Below are 20,932 nucleotides of genomic sequence, written 5' to 3'. Positions count from 1 at the left end.
CCGAGTGGACAGCCACCGCCCCTGGGAGGGCCACGCAGAAGCTGGGAGCATCCACGGGAACCCCACCTGGAATAGGGAGGGGTAGAACTGAGGGGTCTGAGCACAGACGCGGTGGAAAAACAGCGACTGAAAGGGTGCCTAGACTACACGGGAAGGAAATCCGTTCGCTGACTTGAGAGCTTCTGCCAAGCGAGAGCCCTCTCTGGGCTTGGAGGCACTGGCGGGTGCCGCTGTTGAGCCCCCCTGGGTTGCCCCCCAGCCCACGCCTGCTCCGGCTCCAGCGCCAGCTTTCCCACCGGCGCAGCCCCCGGTGAAGTGCTCTCGGGGGCTGCCCGCCGCCTGCACCGCGGGCACGAGCCGTCGGCACGGGGGAGGCTCCCGCACACGGCCGCTCCCCCGGGACCAGCAGAGGGCGCTGTTCCGCCTAAGTCATAGAAACAAAACTGGAAGCCACACAAAATGAGGAGACCCAGGAGTATGTTCCAAACGAAAGAACAACATGAAACCCAGAAAAAACGCTAATAAAATGGAGATAAATAATTTACCTGGTAAAAATTCAAATAAATAATCATAAAGAGGCTCACTGAACTCAGGAGAAGAATAGGGGAACTCAGTGACTAAACAAAACCAAAAATAAACAAGTGGGACTGTGTCAAACTAAGAGCTTGATGGGAACCACTAACAAAATGAAAAGGCAGCCTCCCAAATGGGAGAAGGTATTTGCAAATGGTATTTCCGATAAGGGGTTAATATCCAAAATATACAAAAAATTAATACAAGGCAACATAAAAAACAATTTTATTAAAACTTGGGCAAAAGACCCAAATAAATATTTTTCCAAGGAGACATATAGATAGCCAAGAGGCACATGAAAAAGTGCTCAGGGTCACAAATCATCAGAGAAAGGCAAATCAAAATCACAGTAAGATATCACCTCATACCTGTCCCAATGGCTATTATCAAAAAGACAAGAAACCACAAGTGCTGACAAGGATGTGGAGAAAAGGGAACCCTCGTGCGCTGTTGGTGGGAATGTAAATTGGTGCAGCTACTATGGAGAACAGTATGGAGGTTTCTCAAAAAACTGAAAATAGAAGTTCCATAAAATCGAGCAAATCTACTGGGATATGTACACACACACACATATATATATATACATATCTAGGAGTATTATATATGTATAAATTTGTATATATATATACAAATTTTTTATGGTTGAGTAGTATTCCGTTATATATATATATATATATATATATATATATATATGAGGAATGAAATTTTGCCGTTTGTGACAGCATGGATGGGCCATATGATTTCACTCATATGTGGAATCCAAAAAACAAGACAAATGAACCAACAAAAGAATATAGAAATAGACTCATAGATACAGAGAACAAGCTCGTGGTCGCCAGAGGAGAGCGGGGTAGGGGGATGGACAAAATAGGTGGCGATTAATAGGCGTGAACTTCCAGCTATAAAACAAATGTCACAGGGTTGTAGTGTACACACAAGAAACATAGTCGGTAATATTGTTACAGCTTTGTATGGTAACTGGGTTTACAGTGGTGATTATCTCACAAGGCATAAAAGTATAGAATCACTATGTTGTACACTATTGAAACTAATATAACATGTCAAGTACAACGTAATTATAAAAAAACAAAGCTTACCGTGTTGTAAGAAGTATCAGTACTTCATTTTTTTATGGCAGAATTCCATTGCATGGATATATTGTATGGATACATTGTATGGATGTAATTCCATTGTATGGACAGATCGCATTTTATTTATCATTCATTAGTTGGTGGACATTTGGGTTGTTTTCACTTTTTGGCTATTATGAATATGCTGCTGTGGACATTGTGGTACACTTTTGTGTGTGTGGCTGTGTTTTCATTTCTCCTGGGTTTATACCTTGAAGTGGCATTGCAGGGTCATATGGCCAACCCCATGCTTAACTTTCTGAAGAATTGCCAAAGTGTTCTCTAAAGTTCTTGTGCCATTTTACATTCCTACCAACAGGGGATTAGAGTTCCGATTTCTCCACATCCTTCTACATCCACACTTATTACATGTTTTTTTTGTTATAGCTGTGCTTGTGATTATAAAGTGGTATCTCATTGTGGAAATTTGTGACTTTTAACTCAAATAAACATTTGCTAAGTACCAAATAATGCTTCACACTGTGCTCGGAAAATTCTGAAAGTGGAGAGTCAAGAACCCCGTCTCCTATGGGGGTGGCAAACATACGGCGTTTGAGCTGGGTCTTCTTGTCCCATTTCAGTTCTTGCTCACTAACCTTTTCTTCTTTTGCTCTTTTTTTCCCCTTTTTGTTCATAGCTAAATCCAGTCTTTATTAGACTGAGGAGAATGAGCCGTGCTAGTGAAATCTCTATATTAAGCAAAAAGGGAAGCTCCACATTCTTAAGTGAAATGAGACATAATTAGTCCCCAAGAGTGTGCAAATTCTCATCAGAATGGCCTCCGCACATTTCTCTCTGTTTTCCTGGAGGGACATTCCTTTCTTCATCTTCCTGTCAAACTCCTGCTCATCCTTTGAGGACAGAATCAGAAGTCACCTCCTCTACAAGGACCCTCTTGATCTCCCCAGGTGTGTTTCTCAGCACTTAGGGCATATCTCTAACCTTTTCATAGTCTTTGTTTTCGTGTCCCTTCCAGGCTTCTGTAGCTTGTTGGGGGCACACAGTCAATCTGGTGGTAGCCAGTATGTTCTCATTAAATGAATACTTATTAAAACTGCTTTTCTTTATGCATCAGCATTCAAGAAACTGAACCCTGATACTTTACTTTGCAATGGATTGCTTTTATATTTTTTCTTAATTGTAAGAATTGCAAAAGTATTGCTGTTGACTATATTTTCTGTAATACCTGTGGCATTGAAGTTTTATCCTAATTTAAATACATTTCTCTAAGTTGTTTTGGCCCCAACCCACTGTTTCTAATATTGTTTCTATGGGAAAAGTAGAGTTCAAATTCTAAACCACAGATTTACAAAGATTTTGAATACAACTTGGTTGTAAATGCAGAGGTCCTTATCAGTTACATCAGGGTAAAGAGTGTAATATCCTTTCAATCGAAAAAGGAGAACCAGTCTTCCAGAGGCTGCACTGGGAATGGCATTTCACTCAGCGAGTTTCCATCTGAGGTCACTGCCGGTCATATAGTGGAAAGAGTATTTCTAAGGACAGGGTTGACCTTGGGCAAGTCACCAGTGCTCTTTGGAGCCCCTCTTCCCTGGCTGTACACTGAAAAAAACAGGCTGAGGTGATGTCAAAGCTTCTAGCTCTTCTGGTTCCCACCGGCTACAGTACATAAAAGCCAGAATCACTGTGTTAACTTGTGAGTTTTCATCCCCAGCTCAAGACCTTTTGTTTTAATAATTGATTCTTCATTCCTCAAACAGACTCATAAAAACACTACCCAAGGTAATAACCGACTCCAGCTGAATTGAGGTCACAGCCCCGCTGCAGAAAGTTGGAGCTGTTGGAGATTTTCCATTTATCTGCTGGAAGTGCTTCCTCCAGGTTTATCCTTGAAGTCATCGGACTGCTGACCAAAGTAATTAAATCCAAGTGTACAACTCACCCAGTCGCTTTTCCATAATAAAAATCAATAGTTGCTTGCCCCGTGGATGGACTACTCTGATATATTTACCTCATCCAGGAAAGGGCACTTTAGGGATGTTAAGTAAATAAATCCCCAATTTGCAGCCAAGACTGGGGTTCCAGAGCGTCTAAGTACAGTGTATCAACTGGGGGTGTGGGCTGCCGGTCTTCGTCTGATACCGTGGGTGTTTTCAGGACCTGGTAGAAATTTCCTTTAATATCATAACCTCAGGAGTAGAAGCCTTTGGGATAAGTTTTAGCTGTACCTGCTTTCCTGTGATGGATGGTGAGGGGATTAGAATTAAGGTGGCTCTGTGTGTTGCAGCTGTGTTTTGTTAAACTTCTGATTGTGCTCAACTTCTTCCCCGATGAAATTCCTGGATTTTAGCCTGGCAGGTGACAGTTAGTTTGTCCAAATATTTGGATGCTTTATGTAAGTGAGGCTGTCTATACACAGATCACATTTCTTGAAAAAGGTGGCATTCAGTCAAACACTAGGCTCTTTGGTGAAATACTTGTTTGTGACCATTCGCATTTTGGTTCTTTGACTCAGTGCATCCATTTCTATAGTGTCCTGAAGCAGTGTTTTTGAATTTTCGCAGATGGTCATTCTTGGGGCCTTTTCATTTTCTGGAGTCTTTAGCACTGGGCACTTGCAGAAAAGCCACAGCGCAGTGGGATCTTACACTTGGCGCTGACCTCCAGTCACTGCCGGAGGAGTTCGGGAACCTAAGGGTTAGATGAGGCCCCACCCACAGGGCAAGTACGGGTCCCATAGTCCTTGTTTGTTTTAAACAGAGTCGTTGCCCCACTTCTCCAGCTGAATTGTCTAGCCCTGACCCTCCTGTGCAGCTGGCTCCTGCCGCCTGACCCCTGTGACCGCCGATGTCTCCGCCCTTCCCAGGGAGGCGGGCTCGTTCCGCCCACCAGCCTCTGCAGCCGTGTGTACCCTGGACGTCTCAAGCCCGTGACATCCTTAAGGCGCTCCATCAATAAAATAGGGCGGTGTGAGCTGTGCTTTGGCAACACTACTCTAGTAAGTGGTATTTGGCGTGTGTGTGTGTGTGTGTGTGTGTGAGATCAAAGCGCAGTCTTCTCTGAAACACGTACATCTGCTTTTCACATTCTGAGAATCAGACTTCAGTTACCTTGGCCTTTTCCAGGCCTGCACGCTCGGTGCCAGATCCCCACAAAAGTCAATTCTCACTGCTTTCTCCGCTCCCCTTCCCACGCAAGTGGGCTTGACTTCCAGCTCTCCCCTGGGATGTCGTTGAGGTACTCAGCACAGGGCTCTGGGAGGGTTCTTCCTTATTAAAAAACCCAGACAATTTGAGGGTGAAATTTTCTGGTTTTCTCTTTCACACACACACACCCCCTGGGGTAGGGAGGGCTTGTGTCTTTCCGTCTCTGGATGCGGTACAGAGCAGTGTAGCTGAACTCGATTTCCACATCAGTGTCATTGTAAAATTATAGGTGATAATAGAAGTCCTCTCCAGGGCTCACGGGGCTAAATTCTTTATCTTTTTTATCTGCATCACCTCATTTCTTCACTCCAAGAACCCTGTAAGTCAGGTACTACTAGCATTCCCAGTTTACAGACAAGAAAACTGAGGGCCGGAGAGGTTGTAACTTGCCCCGGGTCACATAGCCAATAAGTATGTACACACACTGGCATAGGACTCCAAATGTGAGTGTTTACATTGTGCTCGCTGCCTATGAGTCTGCTGAATCCCTAAGAAACCTGGTGCCTCCTTTTCCCTCACCAGTTGACCTTCACCTTCTGCAGGGGAGCATGAGGGGTGGGGGCAGGGAGATGGCGGGGTGTGCAGACTTCTTCCCATTTTCAAGATCCATTGATCCTTTCTCTTGGCCAATCTCCCGCTACTAACACTTCCTGCCACCACATCATTTTCATTCTTTATTCCTTTGTTTGAATGTATCAGCAATTAAATCTTCCAAGGAGGCTGGGTAGGGAGAAAATGACCTGTCAGGTATTGAATCAAGTTTCAGATGTTGGCAGCAGCCTGTCAAGAGGGAAGCAAAAAGTGGGAGGATTGGCCGCTGCATTTATGAATGCAGATCATACTCTGCAGTTTACTTTTGGACCTTTCCACTCAAGGGAAACAGCTCTTTCAAAGGTCACCTGTGGGACACAGAATCCTCACCGTGGTGTGCCAGGCCCTCCACAGTGTGGCACCAATCAACAGGATTTCAACCTGCAGCCCAGGAATCCAAATGCCTGTTCTGGAGGATGCCCACCCTTTTATGCCTTTGCTGGTTCCCCGTCTCTTCCCGTTGACATCCCAGCCCATCAGCCTATCCCAGATGGTCCCACAGGGTCCTTGTTGTTACTCTGAGCACGTCTGAATCCGCCTTTGACATGGATGGTGTTACCTACAAATGCAGCGACAAGTGTACTTGCCGTATCTCCTGCCTCCTCTCCCTGACTAGGCTGTGAGCTCTCGGAAGGCCGTGCCTGTCGCCGAGTCGACTGCAGAACTCCAGTGCATCGTACAGGGCTTCGCACTTGCCAAGTGCTCCGGGGCTGGAGGCAGGGATCAGATGGGGAAGCAGCGCGTTGTAACACGCGTCTGGTGACCTTTTCTTCTGGGACTACGCCCCTTCATTCTCCGTGTGTCCCCTTTCTGCTGGTTTTCGGGGAAAGAACAGGTGTGCTGGTATCGAAATGATGCCCGCGCTCTGTCTCTAAATTTCATTGCCTGGTTCACCGTCACAGAGAAGGTGGCGCTGTATCAGTCTCAACAGAGACTTCTTTTATTCTATTGTTTCTGTTGCTTCTGCTAGTTGTTCTCAGTAGACAATTGTTCTGGAAAATGCCCTAGAGCTCATCATATAGTTGGACGAAAAAGTACTGTAAGTCACTTTGTGACTCTGTAATTCTGTGCTAAACTGGATGTTTCACACATTTTTATCTATGGCGTCGTGACTAGGTTGAAGGCTCTGGGATCTTTGTGGAATTAGTGTGGGAAAAAGCACTGATGATGGCGTCCTGGCTCCTCCCTCCCCCCTCCCGGTGTCACAGTATCTCTGTCCTCGCAAACTGGCCAACAAGGGAGGCTTCATTTAGGGGGGCCACATGGCATGGTGAAAAGACCGTGGCCTTTAGAGTCAGACTCACTATAAACTCCTGCTGAGCCACTTAGAAAGTCATTCTGAGCCTCAGTTTCTTAATCTGTAAAATAGAAAGAAAAATACTCACTGCATGTGGTTATGCAATAAGATAACTTGTTAAAAGTGAGTAACAAACTTAGTTAGTATCAGTCCTCTTCCTCCTAATCAAAACGAATGTCACTCAGTATCTAAAATGTGAGAAATTCATCTGCTACGTTTAAATAGTAACATTCATATGGCCCATTGTGATACTGAGGAGGATTTACGTGAGGATAATACAAATTTTTTAAAACCCAAGCCTATCTTCTGAAGATAGTGTTTAAACCTTTAACAAACTTTTTCTGTGGATGCGCATAAAGCCGTGAATGTGCTGCTCTTTCCCATAGAAAGTGTTGAATATCGTGAGTTGCTTGTTCTTAGTATAGAGTAAACTCAAAAAATTGTAATTGTTTATTTTGCAAAGATTTAGCATTTTTTTTTACTGCTTTTCAGATTAATGTCGTCAATCAACATCTGCAACCATTAAGAAGCATAATGGTAGGAATCAGAGACTTGAAAAAATTTTTTTAAAAAAGGGAGAAGCTAATTTAAGTAGCTGGCTGATGTGACTGTAGATAATGAGGTAACATACTGAATTCATTATTTTGGGTGCTTTTGAAGGTGAACACTACACACATTAATCTTTTAATAGATTATAGATGAGAGAAATCTAATCTTCTGGAACTAAACCAAATCAGAAACATTCAAAAAATAGCTATCTTACTGTTCAAAAAATAGTGTAATACAGAAATGATGTTAATTACTTTCATTTGATAGCTACATATATTTTCTGAGTCTGAAATGAGTTTTTAAGGAAAAATATAGGAAACAAGTGACCTTAGCTCTTTCATTTGAAATATTTGGTAGTGTAGCAACGAAGGAGAAAGCAGTAAAGCTGGCGCACCAGCCACGTGGACACAGCAGAACGGGGCAGACTGCAGCAGTGAGAAGAGTCACTTCCCTGCTAGGAGGAAGCCGTCTCATTCTCATGCTGCCCCAAGTTATTTGCGATCATTAGTTCCAGGCTGAAGTCCTTTTCTTTAGATCTGTGGAATGTTAGGATGCTGGAAAGCCATTCCTTGGGGGAATAAGTCGGAGATGGAGACCTAACCTACAATGCACAGAGCGCCTTAGCTTAGTTTATACTTGGAACTGGGCTGGGTGTACACTCTGCTCCTCCTGCCTAGCCAACCCGGGCATCCAGAAGTTAGGCAGCATACGCATTCTGCGCAGTGTCGATGTGTGTGACACACACACACAGGCACACACTCTGTGATTTATATAAACACGCTGTGGAGGTTCTGAAGGGGAACGTTTCACCCGTTAGTGAGGGTGTTTACAGAGGAGATGATATAAGAGTTGGGTCTTGAATGGTGGGGACTATTTAGCCAAGCTGTTACGTAAGAGGAAACAAAATCAACAAAGGTAAAAAGATGGGAAAACACTTGGATATTTGGCACAAAGTGTATTTAGAAATGAGAAAGCCACAATTTCATAGATAAAGGTTAGAATTTGTGAGCTGAGTCCTAGAATGTGTGTGGGGGCGGTGGTTACAGGAGCCTTGCGTAGATGCAGGGAAAGCGGTGGGCTCCATGTTTACTGGGGGCACATCCAGAGACTTCTGATGCCTTCTCCTCACCCTCGGGCTCCGGCTTCAGCCCTCAGAGCTATAAGTTCAGGCAAAGTTGTAAAATAGGTTAAGATTATCAATAGTCAGCCCCGGGTCCTTTCTTTCCAGAGCCCCCTTTTTTCCTTCCTCCCTTGCAGACAGACACCCACTGTTCTGCGGTGACTGTCCAGACCCTCACTCCAGCTAACCCTGCCCTCATGAGCAGTACCGTGTCTTGGATGTTTGGTTGCGGGCAAAGCCATCACTCAGTGACTCGTGTGCGGCAGGTGCTGGGGAAAGCAGCTCTGGCTGGTGCGGAGGAAGCCTGTGGGCCCTGGCGTCTCTCACAGGACACCGTCCTGGGGCCTGTCATACATTCAGGGGGGTGTCGGGCACCACCCCAGGAAGAAGTCATGGTCACGGCCGGTGCTGCTGGCCTCTCCAGGCCACGGGAACGAGGCTGTGCCTTCCTGAGGGAGAAGATAATCCTCCTTCTGGGTATGGTCAGTGTTCGTGCCTCCCACGTGCAGTCCTCTGAGCCTGGTGGTGGGAGGGGAAAGCCGAGAGCCTGGAACAGAACTTGTCACCTCGAACATCCCATCGTAATTGATAACCAGAGTGTACTTTGCGTTTGAGACCTATTTGATGTTTGAGAGATTTTGGAATAGAAATGTTCTCCAGCTCTTTGTCTTGACAGACTGAGATGATTAATGATGTGTGATGTCTAAGGAGATGAAATGAGCGAGGCTGCGACGTGTGGCGTTTTCCTGACAGCGGGCTTTCAGAAGGCATTAGAGAAGCATGGATATGTTTCTTTACCTGACACCTTGGCCTTCTGTCTTTCACCCTGACTGACAAACAAGAGGCCTCCCAGGCCCCCGCTCTCAGGGGGGTGAACCGACGGTGCTGCAGTGGCCGGGGCTTAGGGTCGAATCCTGCTTGCTTACTTTTAAATCAAGTGGAGCTTTAGTTTCAGTTACTTCACTGTGAAAAACTGAAAAAATCATGTTTGAAAAAGATTTCCTCCCTTCCATTGAGATGCCCTTTCACCTTAAAAGTCCAGCCTGTTATTTTAAAAAGAGGTGATTTTCGAGCCTCTTAAAATGAATGCTGATGTTTGCAATGCTATGACTACTTTTGCTGGGGATTAAAATCTTTCATCTTGCAAGGACTTGATTAACCAAGGTAACAATCTTGGTGGAAAGCTTTGGAGGCACCAAGCGAGTTCATGGTGATCAGCAAGAAATTTCCTTTCAAGGCATCAGTCATTGTGGGTGTAGCTGGGGAGAGGAGCGACAACCCCTGTTCATTTGGGGGTTCTTCCAACTATAAACTGGGCTCCCCATCTCAGATTCGGGAGACTATTACAATATCCTATTTGAGTCTGTTGCTTCTGAGTGGGGTGTATGAGGTTCCTGAGGGCCTCTGTTCACCATGTTTCTTGGTTATATTAGTTACAACCTCTACTCCCCCACTACCCTCTGCCCAAAAAGAATGCTTTAGTGCTGTTTCCGCAGGGAGACTATAAAATTCCTGCGGAAGGTTTCACAGATTCATTCACTCACTGGAGAAATTGTTGGGTGCTTCTGTTTGCTTGGCACTGCATCAAGGGCTGGGGGAAAGAAAGAGGGACTGGGCACAGATTTGCCTTCAGACTCCTCAAAGACTGGTAGGGGAGGCAGGAGACACACACACACACACACACACACACACAGGCGTATGGCATTTATGTAGCCCTCTACTTTATCCTGCACTGGGTCGGACTTAAAGTAGGTGCTCAGTCAGTGCTTTCCGGCTGGGAGTTAACTGGAATGTATAGTAATTGGAGCGAAAGCCTGTCCAATTCATCCACATCACTGGGGAGGGAAACACTCAGAGCGGTTTAGCGACGTGCCCGAGGCAACACAGCCAATTAGAGGCCAAACCAAAGAGGTCTGTTTCCGAGTCTGTGGTGTTTCTGCCTTCTAGAGAAGCTGTGATTCCTGATTTCGCTGCATCGAGGTTCATACTGCAGATTCATAACCAGCCTTAACTCACTGACTTCCCTTGATGATTTTGCCACACCCAAAGTTAAGTTAGAAGTTGGAAACTCTGGATTGAGTTAACACAAAGAGATCACATTTGGCTTTTGTATGTTACAAAATCTCATTCAAATATGTAATAGATTCTCCATTTCTTCTATTTTTTTTTTTTTTTTGCCTCTCACCTTTTTGTCTTCAGAGATGGAATTGGTAAGAAGATTGAAGATGTCAGTTTCAGGGCCTGCCAGCCCTGCTACCAAAGCGAATTATTCTTCAGTGTGCAAATAATATGGTTGAGGCAGGGGGAGTGTGGAGAGAAGAGGTGGAAAGCATCTCAGGAAATACATTTGTGATCATTTCTACATTTTTTTGCCTTCAATTAAAAATCAGGTAGAAATTATTCCTGGTTTGCAATCAGTCTTTTTCATCGAGCAGTTATTGACAAAGTCTCTGATTTCAACTTAGTTTGCTTATGGCTGTCACAGCTGGTCTGATGCTAGACTAATGTGTGTGAAATAGATTTCTGACAACCAGAATACCCAGATCTATTTGGGATAATGTATTTTCTGTATATGCATGCTTTGCCAAATGTAACACAAAACTTGTATATTTAAAATACATAAAAGACAGCTCAAAAGCACATTGCAAATGTGGAAAGGGGGAAAATCAATACTCTATTAGCTATAACATTGCACAGAATTTCTATTCATAGGTAAGGAAAAAAGTGCCTCTTGGACCTCATCTTTTGTCAAAATAAATAACTTGCTTTATTTCAAAATCAATTTCTCCCTTTTAAATTTAAGTTCTCGAGCCTTTAAAGCTATATACAAGATGACAAAACGGGAACTGAAATAATTAATACCATCAATAAGCTGCAATTATCACGTGCTGCAATTAAAAAAAAATCAATTCTCTAATTCCGTCTCTGGTGGCGTGAAATGCAGAACACAAATGAGCACATTAAATTCAACACAGCCTCACTATGTGAGAAGTTAATATTATAAGAACTACTTTTCTTTCATTGTCAAAAGAAAGTGGCTACCTAATTAGAGGAGAAGGGACCCAGGGAGTATTGCCAAATTATTGGCTAAATAGGCCTTTGTCTCCTTCTGTCTTAACTCAGATTGTCTTCACAGAGAGGGATGAGGTTTGCGTGTTGGAGGGTAGGAGGGAAATGCAGTGTCTGCATGGTCTTCGGTCCACTTGCATTTGTCCCTGCCCCCTGCTTCCCTCCTGCTCTGTGACCTGGGTTAGCAGAGGGACTGCACTTGGCAGGGAGGGAGAAACAGACGGAACAGCTTGTGGTCCACCTCGTCCTTGGCTTTTCAGCTTTGGGAGGAATGCATTAAAGTAGCTTCTGAAATCAGTTATAAACTTAGAGAAACTCAGTTTTCAGCATATTTCTGCTGCTGATTTCTGCCAAGGCAAACTACCTACAATATATTTGCATGTTTGACGATTTGGAGAGAGAAGTCTTTTAAATAATCACATTTTACTCTTGATAACACTTTTCCAGCAAATGTCTTTCAAAATGTATAGTAATTGGACTGAAAGCTCGTGGATGACAAGCTGGACCCCAGGCCTCAGCTGAACCACTTAGAAGGCCCTGCAGGGAGCTCTGATAACAGGACAGAGATGCCCAAGGCCGCCGGCTGCGCACTCACCCCACCCTGCGCCCGAGTACCTTAGAATCCCGTGCAGGAGGAGAGGGGCTGCCCCACCTCCAGGGCCAGCGAGGTAATCAGTCCCCAGCCTCGTGGAGTTCCATGCCTACTGTTGCATGAGGACCAGAGACCCCATGAGAGGGACCACTTAAAATAAACACAGATGCTTTCAGTGTCAGGGAAAAAGATCGGCAGAAACATCCTGAAAGTGCTAATAACGCTTTATGTTTTTCTCTGAGTGGGGATCTGTTGCTGGGACTGTTTAATCCATCAGTTATTGAGAAAGTGCTTAATGGACTAACAAGCTTTTCAAGGATCTAACGTTTGAAATTAAAAAATTTTTTCTTGTCACCAAATTAAAAAAAAAGCAATTTTACAAAATCAAAATTAATTTTTAATTTAAATATCTTTAGAACATAACATGACACCATCTAGTCTACTGCAGCTCAACCAAAGTTGTATGTGATTTGCATGATTTAATTTAATATGTTTGATATATTCTGGTGGTGTGCCTCTGAAGTGACAACTCCTAAATCTTTGAAAGGTCTTAAAATTCTGTGTGTGTGTGTGTGTGTGTGTGTGTGTGTGTGTTGAGGGGTGGTGGTGGTGGAGGAGGATGGGTGGGAGTGAGGGTGGCATAGGGTACAGGGAGGAGAAGAGATTTTCGATAGAGGGAAAGCTCCTTGAAAACTGTGGCCGAAATTAAAAGCTATGGTATTAAATAAGATAATTTCTGAGAAACTCATACGTGACTTCCAAAGATGCTTCTTAAAGACCAAATTGTTTTCTTTTGAACAAAGACAACAACTTAATTTTGAAATGATCAACAGGAGTAAATAGAAGTTGTGATGTACGACTCAAGTTCCGGAGCTGGCAGTCATCATTCCCGGAGCAGTGGGTCAGAAAATCTGTTTTTAATGACCAGAATGAGCGTGCGGGCAGATGCGCTTTTCTTGGGGGAAAACCTGGTATGCTGAGATTGGAATTCACAAAACAGACATGCCAAGGAGTTGCTCTGTCAAACGATTCTGTGCTTTATAAAACGGGTTTCTTGCAAATTGGGTCATTTTAAGGACATGCACATGCTTGAAACATTTGTTTAGAGACCACTCACTGCCTGCTTGGGGAGATGATTAGAGAGTCGTAAAGCCAAACGCAACCCACCTGCCTCAGTCTGCTTGGGCGGCTGTGACAGACCAGCGCAGCCGGGGCGGCTTGTCACCAGGAGCAATGTATTGCTCCCAGTCTGTAGGCTGGAAGTCCAAGATCAGGGTGACAGCATCGTCGGGTTCTGGTGACCCTTCGGTGCATTTCCCTGAGTCCTCACATGGTGGAAGGGGCTAGGGTGCTCTGTGGGGTCTCTTTTATGAGAGCCCTCATGACCTACACAGATTCACCCCACAAAGGTCCCACCTCCTAATGCTTTCAACTTGAGGACTAGGATTTCAACGTATGAATTTTGTGGGAGGTGCAAGCATTCAGGCCACAGCTCAGTCCATCACCACCCAGGATTAAACCCCTTGTCATCCTTCCTCATAGCCTCTGCTCTTCCTGGCCTCCACCTTGCCTCTCCCAGTTCAAGGCACCTTTGGTCACTCAGTTGCTTAAGCCAGAAGACTCTCTCCCCCTTCAGCCAGCGCTGTTCTTCTCCCCTTGCAGTTACCAAGTAACTCTGTTACCTGTGACTCCTCCACGGGCTCTGTCTCGGCAGGATATCTCTTAGTTATGTATTTTTCTTTCGGCAATCCATTTGCCTGTGGGAGGATTTTTGGAATGAGTCAGATGCTCCAGACATTTTCTCTACATCATCCTAAAATCAGTCCTATGGTTCTGCTGCAATATAGGGTATCCAGATTAGGAACCAAGGCAGAGAGATTAGGGAGGCGGAAGGCAGAGATGTGTGAGGAGCTAATAAACTAGCATTCACGCAGCCCCCGGGGTGAGTCTGGCATTCTGCTGGGCACCTCGTATGTTACCTAGTTTCTTACATCCACTCTTGAGGTAGGAATTCTACTCATTTTTAACTAATGAGGTGGAAACTGAGGCCCAGGGGTTAAAGCACGTGTTCTAGCTCACACGAGCAGTAGATGGTGAAGCCAGACTTGAGAGCCAGGCTGCATTTTCAGCATTATACCATTCTCCTGTCTCTGCTTTCCCCAGCAAGGGAAAAAATGCTTAAAATTGAAGTGTTTTGATTTCTCTTCTAGTTTCCAAATTTCTTTCTGCTAGTATATCCTTTTAACAAGTTAACATAGCAGACAGAAATGAATAAAATACATATTTACAATTAGTAATAGTTCCAATGATAGAGGATTCAGGCATTTTGAAGTGACCGCTGGCTTTACTTTTTAAAGATCGATCTGTCTATCTATCTATCTATCTATCTATCTATCTATCTATCTATCTATCTATTTTAGTTACTTTTTAAAGGAATCTTGCTTCTCCAAAAAGTGCCCTAATATCTCCAGAAACTGCAATTTTTTTAAACACTTAATGGAATGTCAATGGATTTTCAGTGGAATTTTTAAACCTAGGAGTTAAATATATGAGGGCACAGCCAAAGCTGAGCAGCCCGGATACTTTTCCTTGTTAATCATGGTGCTGAAAACCTGTACAAAAAGGCTGATTCATAATTTTGGACAACATTAACGGAGCTGAGAACTGTTTGACAGTGGGATTTGTATGGCATACAAATAGACAAAAAGTAGATAAATACCAAAAAGTGGCTGAGCTCACAATAGGTAATCAAAAGTCATTTATATTTAGTTTAAGGTCCCATGTTAAGTGTGTTGAAGAGGCCTCTTGATTGTTTAGAAAACCTGGAATTCGGAGAAAATTTTTTGCCCCTCTTTGGGTCAATGAAAAGATCCCTGATTTTTGGAGTTCAAGGGTCTGTACCGTCTTTGCAATTAATGCACCAGTAAAGGAGGTTGATTCTCCTAAAAATGGAAGGGTTGGACGAACTCTCTGGGGCCTTTGGCTCCCACATCCCAGTACACACCAAGGCTCACATTTGTTGTGATACCTCATAAAGAAAAAGCTAACAACCCTTTCCATCATGTTCATGGAGTGGTAATGTCATAACAGCTCTCAGTCTTCATTCTGTTCTCTTTATGAATTGCAACCCCAGAACTTGTGCTGCACTGGATTTGTGGAAAAATAAATGACTTTCATGCATAATGAGCCTCGTACCCTGCTAATCTATCCTGTAGAGGCGAAGTCCCCAACGTATACCAATCATTCTTAACGACACATTTGTTTACGCTTCCTGACATGCAACTGTAGGTATTTAAGAAGAGGCTTATGCTTTTATAATTCTGGAATAAGGCAGTGATTTGTTATTATTACTTCTCTGGAAATGATTCCGTCTATTTGCAACACCACAGTGGAATGGAAAGTCACCTTAAGTAGTATCAGTAGGTATCACGGATGAGGCAACAGTTCAAACTGCCCCCTAGAACATGCCTTCTTTTCTAGTAAATTGATGTTCATATGTCAATTAAGACTCGAGGTCAGAATTGATTTCATGACCCTGGAGAAGAGCTGAGGAATTGCTAGGAGGGCCGACTGCGAAAGGTGAGTCCTGACAGGGACATGCAGCAGCCTCCCCGCCCCCCCCGGCCCCCATCTCGGTCCCCAGGCGGGTCACTGCTGCCCTCCTCACTCTCCGCGGGGGAGGAGACGGAAGCCCCCAAGGCCCAGGCAGCCCTGTGGAGGCTGCTTCACAGGACATTTCTGAGGAGAATTTGTTTCTGAGCCACAAAATTGGATCCATCACAAAGCAGGTGACTGAAGGCAGACAAAAGCCAGACATTTACAGGGCAGACTGAAGTGATGGAAAATTCTCTGTGGAGGGAGAATGTTTTATGAAGTTGCACGAAGCAGGCTGTAGCAGATTGGGCCATGCAAAAAGTTTGAAGCGTAACTTGGCCTTATTCAATTTTTAAGACAAACTGATCCCTTTAAGTGTTGGGTAAGTAAAAAGAAAGCTTCTCTATAGGCAGATGAGGCTTTGGCAGCTCCGTCCCAGGGCGGTGAGGCTGGGTCTCTGCGCAGAGGTGTTGGCGGGGTTTCCCATCACCAGCCCCTCGGCCCTGCCCCACCGGGCTCTTCCGTCCCATCTTCGATTGTTCCACAGTCTCCTTACTGTCCTGTTTTTCAATGTCACCCTCTGTGAACATTCCTGATGTTTTACAGTGTATCAAGGAACGCTTCATGTCGCAGGCTGACCGTGTGGCGGCCGTGTTATCTCCAAGAGAATCTGTTACACCATCATTGTTTCCTTATGAGGATGACGTGAGGCGTGCAGTCTGTGGAGCAGAAGATAAAGGTCCCTTGAAACTGAGCTCAAGAAGCCTTCCCTGGCCTCCCCAGGGAGAGGAGCAGTAAAAGTTAACATTTATTAAGGAGCTTACGGTGTGCCAGGCACCATAATTTAAATGCATTAAGTCATCGAATCCTTATGGTGGCCTCCTGGGAGCACTGCAGGCGTAGCTCCTTTTATTGCACTTCACAGACATTGCTTTTTTTTTTCTTTCCAAATTGAAGATTTGTGGCAAGTTGGCATCAAGCAAGTCTATTGATGTCATTTTTCCAGCAACATTTGCTCAATTCACGTCTCCGTGTCACATTTTGGTAATTCTTGCGGTATTTCAAATCCTCCACCAGCAAAGTTTATGGCTTGCTAAAGGCTCAGACAATGGTTAGCCTTTTTTTAACAAGAAAGTTTTTTTTTTTTAAATGAAGGTATGTACTTTACTTTCAGACATAATGCTTTTGCATTCTTAATAGACTGCAGTATAGTGTAAACATAACTTCTTGGGGGGAGAAGCAAGATGGTGGAGTAGAAGGATGCTCATTGCTCACCCTCTCCCACAAACACACCAAAACCCACATCTACGGACCCACCCAGCCAACCAGAGCACCTGCCGAACTCCGACAGAACATTGCCCTCTTTGAAAGACAAAGACGCCAAAAATCTGGTAGGAGAAAAGGAAAAAAGAAAGAAGAAAAAGCTAAACAGTGCGGGATCGGTCCTGTGGGGAGGGAGCGGCAAAGGAGGACTAGCGCTTGTTTGCTGGGTCCCCCCCCCACAACGGAGAGGCCAGTGGGATGGAGGGGGGGGCTCCAAGGCTCAGATCTGCCCCAAGCACCCCTTGACCAACAGAACTGAGTTAAACTGGCACAAAGGGTCCCCATGACACCCACCCCGAGACCCGAGCCGGCAGCTGGGGGCCAGGACAGGCCAGACGAGCCAGGCAGAGGACGGGGGCGGCTGCACTGAGGCGGCCCGGGGGGACTGTAGGGGGCTGCGCGCTAGGGCTGGGGGGGGGTACGGGCAGAACAACCTCAGTCCCCCATAAATTGTGAAAAAGGCAAAGCAACACGGCTGGTGTGCCCTGGGGGGAGAGGCGCCGTAGCCTTTGTCTCCTCAGACCTGCGCTGCCATTACTGGCACTTCTCGTGAGAAGAGAGGCGGGCGCAGCCACAGCCGCCACCTCCTCCTGTACGCTGCACCCGGGCGGGGGCGGGGCCGAGCCCTGAGTCCATATCTGGGGACTCTGCAACCTCCTAGGCAGGACTGAGACTCGTTTACAGCCCGAGGCAGAGAGGATCTTTCTGCCCTGGCACCTCAGAGAACTCACACCACGTGGCAGGGAGCAGGGGCAGGACCGTTCCACGGTCTTCCCTGAGCCTGCCTGCGGAGCGCCGACCTGAGGCGGCGTGAGCAGCTGCACAGAGTAGCGGAGCGACCGGCAGTGGGAGAGGGCAGGAACGCCTTCCTAGCAGGAACGCAGCACCTGACCACGGTGCTGGGAAGGGGTGCAATCAGCCCACCTGCCTCGTCCGAGCACAGCATCTGACTGCGGCATCGGGAGGGGGAGTGACCCGCCCGCCCACCGGGTAAGAGCTCAGCTCCTGACCCAGTGTTGGGAGGGGGTGCAATCTGCTAGCCGACAGCCACTGGGAGCAGCAAAGACAAGGGTGCCAACAGAGGGACTCTGGAAACAGCAAACTGAGTTCGCAAAACAGGACGAAGGCACAAAGACCTCTCGATAAAATCATTAAGAACACACCCTCTCCAGGAGAACTAGATAACTGATACTCCGTAAGCCACAGTGCCAGAGAGATATGAGCAATATGAAGAAGCAGAGGAACCACTCCCAATTAAAAGATCAAGAGAAATCCCCCGAAAGCATGAGCAAGAAAATAGACATTGATGGCCTACTAGGTCAAGATTTCAAAAAAAGAAGTGATCAAAGTACTGAAGGAACTAAAACAAATATAAAATATGTCAAAAATGAAATAGAAGCTATAAAGAAGAACCAAGCAGAATTAGTAAACTCATTTGCTGAGATGAGAGCTGACCGAAAGGCTGTACAGAGCAGGCTAGATAATGCAGAGGAATGAATAAGTGACCTAGAAGACAGGACAACAGAAAGCACCCAATCATAACAGCTGAGAGAAAAACAAATAAAAAACAATGAAAACAATATAAGGGACCTATGGGATAATATAAAGCGTGCCCATCTATGCATAATAGGGGTTCCAGAAGGGGAAGAAAGAACAAAGGGGATTGAAAAGGTATTTGAAGAGATCATGACTGCAAACTTCACAAACCTAAAGAAGGAATCAGATATCCAAGTACAGGAGGCTCAGAGGGTCCCAAACAGGAAGAACCCAAACAGACCCACACCAAGACATATCATCACCAAGATGGCCAGAGTCAAGGATAAAGAAATGATCCAAAAGGCAGCAAGAGAAAAACAAAGAGTGAGTTACAAGGGAACCCCCATAAGGCTTTCAGCTGATTTCTTGACACAAACACTACAGGCTAGAAGGGAGTGGCAACATATATTCAAAGTCCTGAATGAAAAAAGATGAAGCCTAGGATACTCTATCCAGCAAGACTGTCCTTTAGAATAGAAGGAGAGATAAAGAACTTCACAGAGAAGCAAAAACTAAACCCATGATAAAAGAAATATTGACAGGTCTACTCTAAATAGAAAAGCAGCAGGATGCTACAGAAATGAGAAACTCATAACTGGTGATAACTACCATGAATTCCGAATAGAATAAACACAAAATTGTAAAAGAAGACATCTAAATCATTAAGTGTGGGAGATGGAAGCACGTAAGCCACTGTGGAAAGAAGTATGGAGATTCCTCAAAGACTAGGAATAGACTTACCATGTGACCCAGGAATCCCGCTCCTGGGCATAAATCCAGAAGGAAGCCTACTTCAAAATGATACCTGCACCCCAGTGTTCATAGCAGCACTATTTACAATGGCCAAGACATGGAAACAGCCTAAATGTCCATCAACAGATGACTGGATAAAGAAGAGGTGGTATATTTATATGATGGAATACTATTCAGCCACAAAAACTGACAACATAACGCCATTTGCAGCAACATGGATGTTCCTGGAGAATGTCACTCTAAGTGAAGTTAGCCAGAAAGAGAAAGAAAAATACCATATGAGATCACTCATATGAGGAACCTAAAAGAACATAAATACAAAACAGAAGCAGACTCATAGACATAGAATACAAACTTGTGGTTGCCAAGGGGGTGGGGGGTGGGAAGAGATACACTGGGATTTTAAAATGCAGAATAGATAAACAAGATTATATTGTCTAGCACAGGGAAATATATACAAGATCTTGTGGTAGCTCATTGTGAAAAAAATGTGACAATGAATATGTTCATGTATAACTGAAAAATTGTGCTCTACACTAGAATTTGACACAACATTGTAAAATGACTATTACTCAATAAAAATGTGAAATGAAAAAAAAAACTTCTCTAGGCACTAAGAAACCAAAAAATTTGTGTGACTTGCTTTACTGTGGTATTTGCTTTATTGTGGTGGTCTGGAGCCAAACCCGCAATATGTCTGCGGTGTGTCTGTCATTTTGGTTCCATTTTACAGATGGGGAAGCTGAGACACGTGGCTGGTAAGAGGTAGAGTCTGGTTGTTCCACTGTGCTGGTCTAGACTCCCTCCCTCTCCTCTGCCACCTGCTTGGTGGACTTAACTCTTACCTCTAGCCCAGTGTCAGCTTGGTGTTAGTGGAAGCTCTTCTTAGTTTTGGTGACCTAGATGAGTGAATTACTTGGCTCCTGGGTCCCATGCACCTTTGGAGTTGTCTTCAGATCATTCTCTTGTCTTGGTGACACACTTTCTCCATAACTTGAATGGCCCCATCTTTTCCCCTCCCTCCGCTGCATTTTATTGCCTGGCCATGGCTGTATAAGGGAGCAAGTTGGGACAGCATCCAGTGATGCCACCTCCTCTGCTCCAGAATACTGGCAGGAGCCTGGCTTCCGAGTTGACCTGAATGACTTAGAGTTGAGGACAGCAGCTCCAGTTCTAGAAACTATGTGCCTGACTGAAGGCTCCTTGAGGACTGAGCTGCACACGCCCCCCTACCACCATATTCCTGGCACCAGCTTGGTGCTTGACACATGCTAAGAGTTCAGTATTGAAGGAAGGAAGACATGAATCTAAGGAAGGAAGGAACTGTATTGAAGGAAGATGTGAAGGAATGGCTTAGTAGGAGGAGGCATCCAGCGTTCTGAGGTCCTGGGGCGTTTTCCTGAGCCAGTCTCTATCAACATGCTGTTCAAAGCCCTCACAGCCACTGTGCTTGCAGTCCGGGGCCTCTCACACTCTCCCCAGGTGTCTTACCTTGTATTTTGTATCCTCAGTGTCTAGCACGGTGTCCGGAGTAGGGCTGGTACTCAAGACATGCTTCCTGAATGAATACGTGAGACATGTGACTTCAGCACATACTGAAAAGGTCAGCAGGGGAGGTGCCCAGCATCTTGTAGCTCT

The 20,932-nt window shown here is 45.1% G+C and overlaps 2 long non-coding RNA genes across 3 annotated transcripts in view; both read left to right on the top strand.

Annotated features, from left to right (window-relative positions):
- Nucleotides 1-20,932, top strand: part of LOC140700389 (uncharacterized) — a 100,554-nt gene that overhangs the window by 67,017 nt on the left and 12,605 nt on the right. The gene's annotated exons all lie outside the window — the stretch shown is intronic.
- Nucleotides 6,170-10,827, top strand: LOC140700390 (uncharacterized). Its single transcript, XR_012078787.1, has 3 exons — nucleotides 6,170-6,296; nucleotides 7,251-7,295; nucleotides 10,627-10,827. It is a non-coding gene; the product is annotated as an uncharacterized lncRNA (long non-coding RNA).

The sequence above is a fragment of the Vicugna pacos genome, chromosome 12 (assembly GCF_048564905.1).
Source record: "Vicugna pacos chromosome 12, VicPac4, whole genome shotgun sequence".
Taxonomy (NCBI): Eukaryota; Metazoa; Chordata; class Mammalia; order Artiodactyla; family Camelidae; genus Vicugna; species Vicugna pacos.
This window is presented reverse-complemented; position numbering and strand designations above follow the sequence as displayed.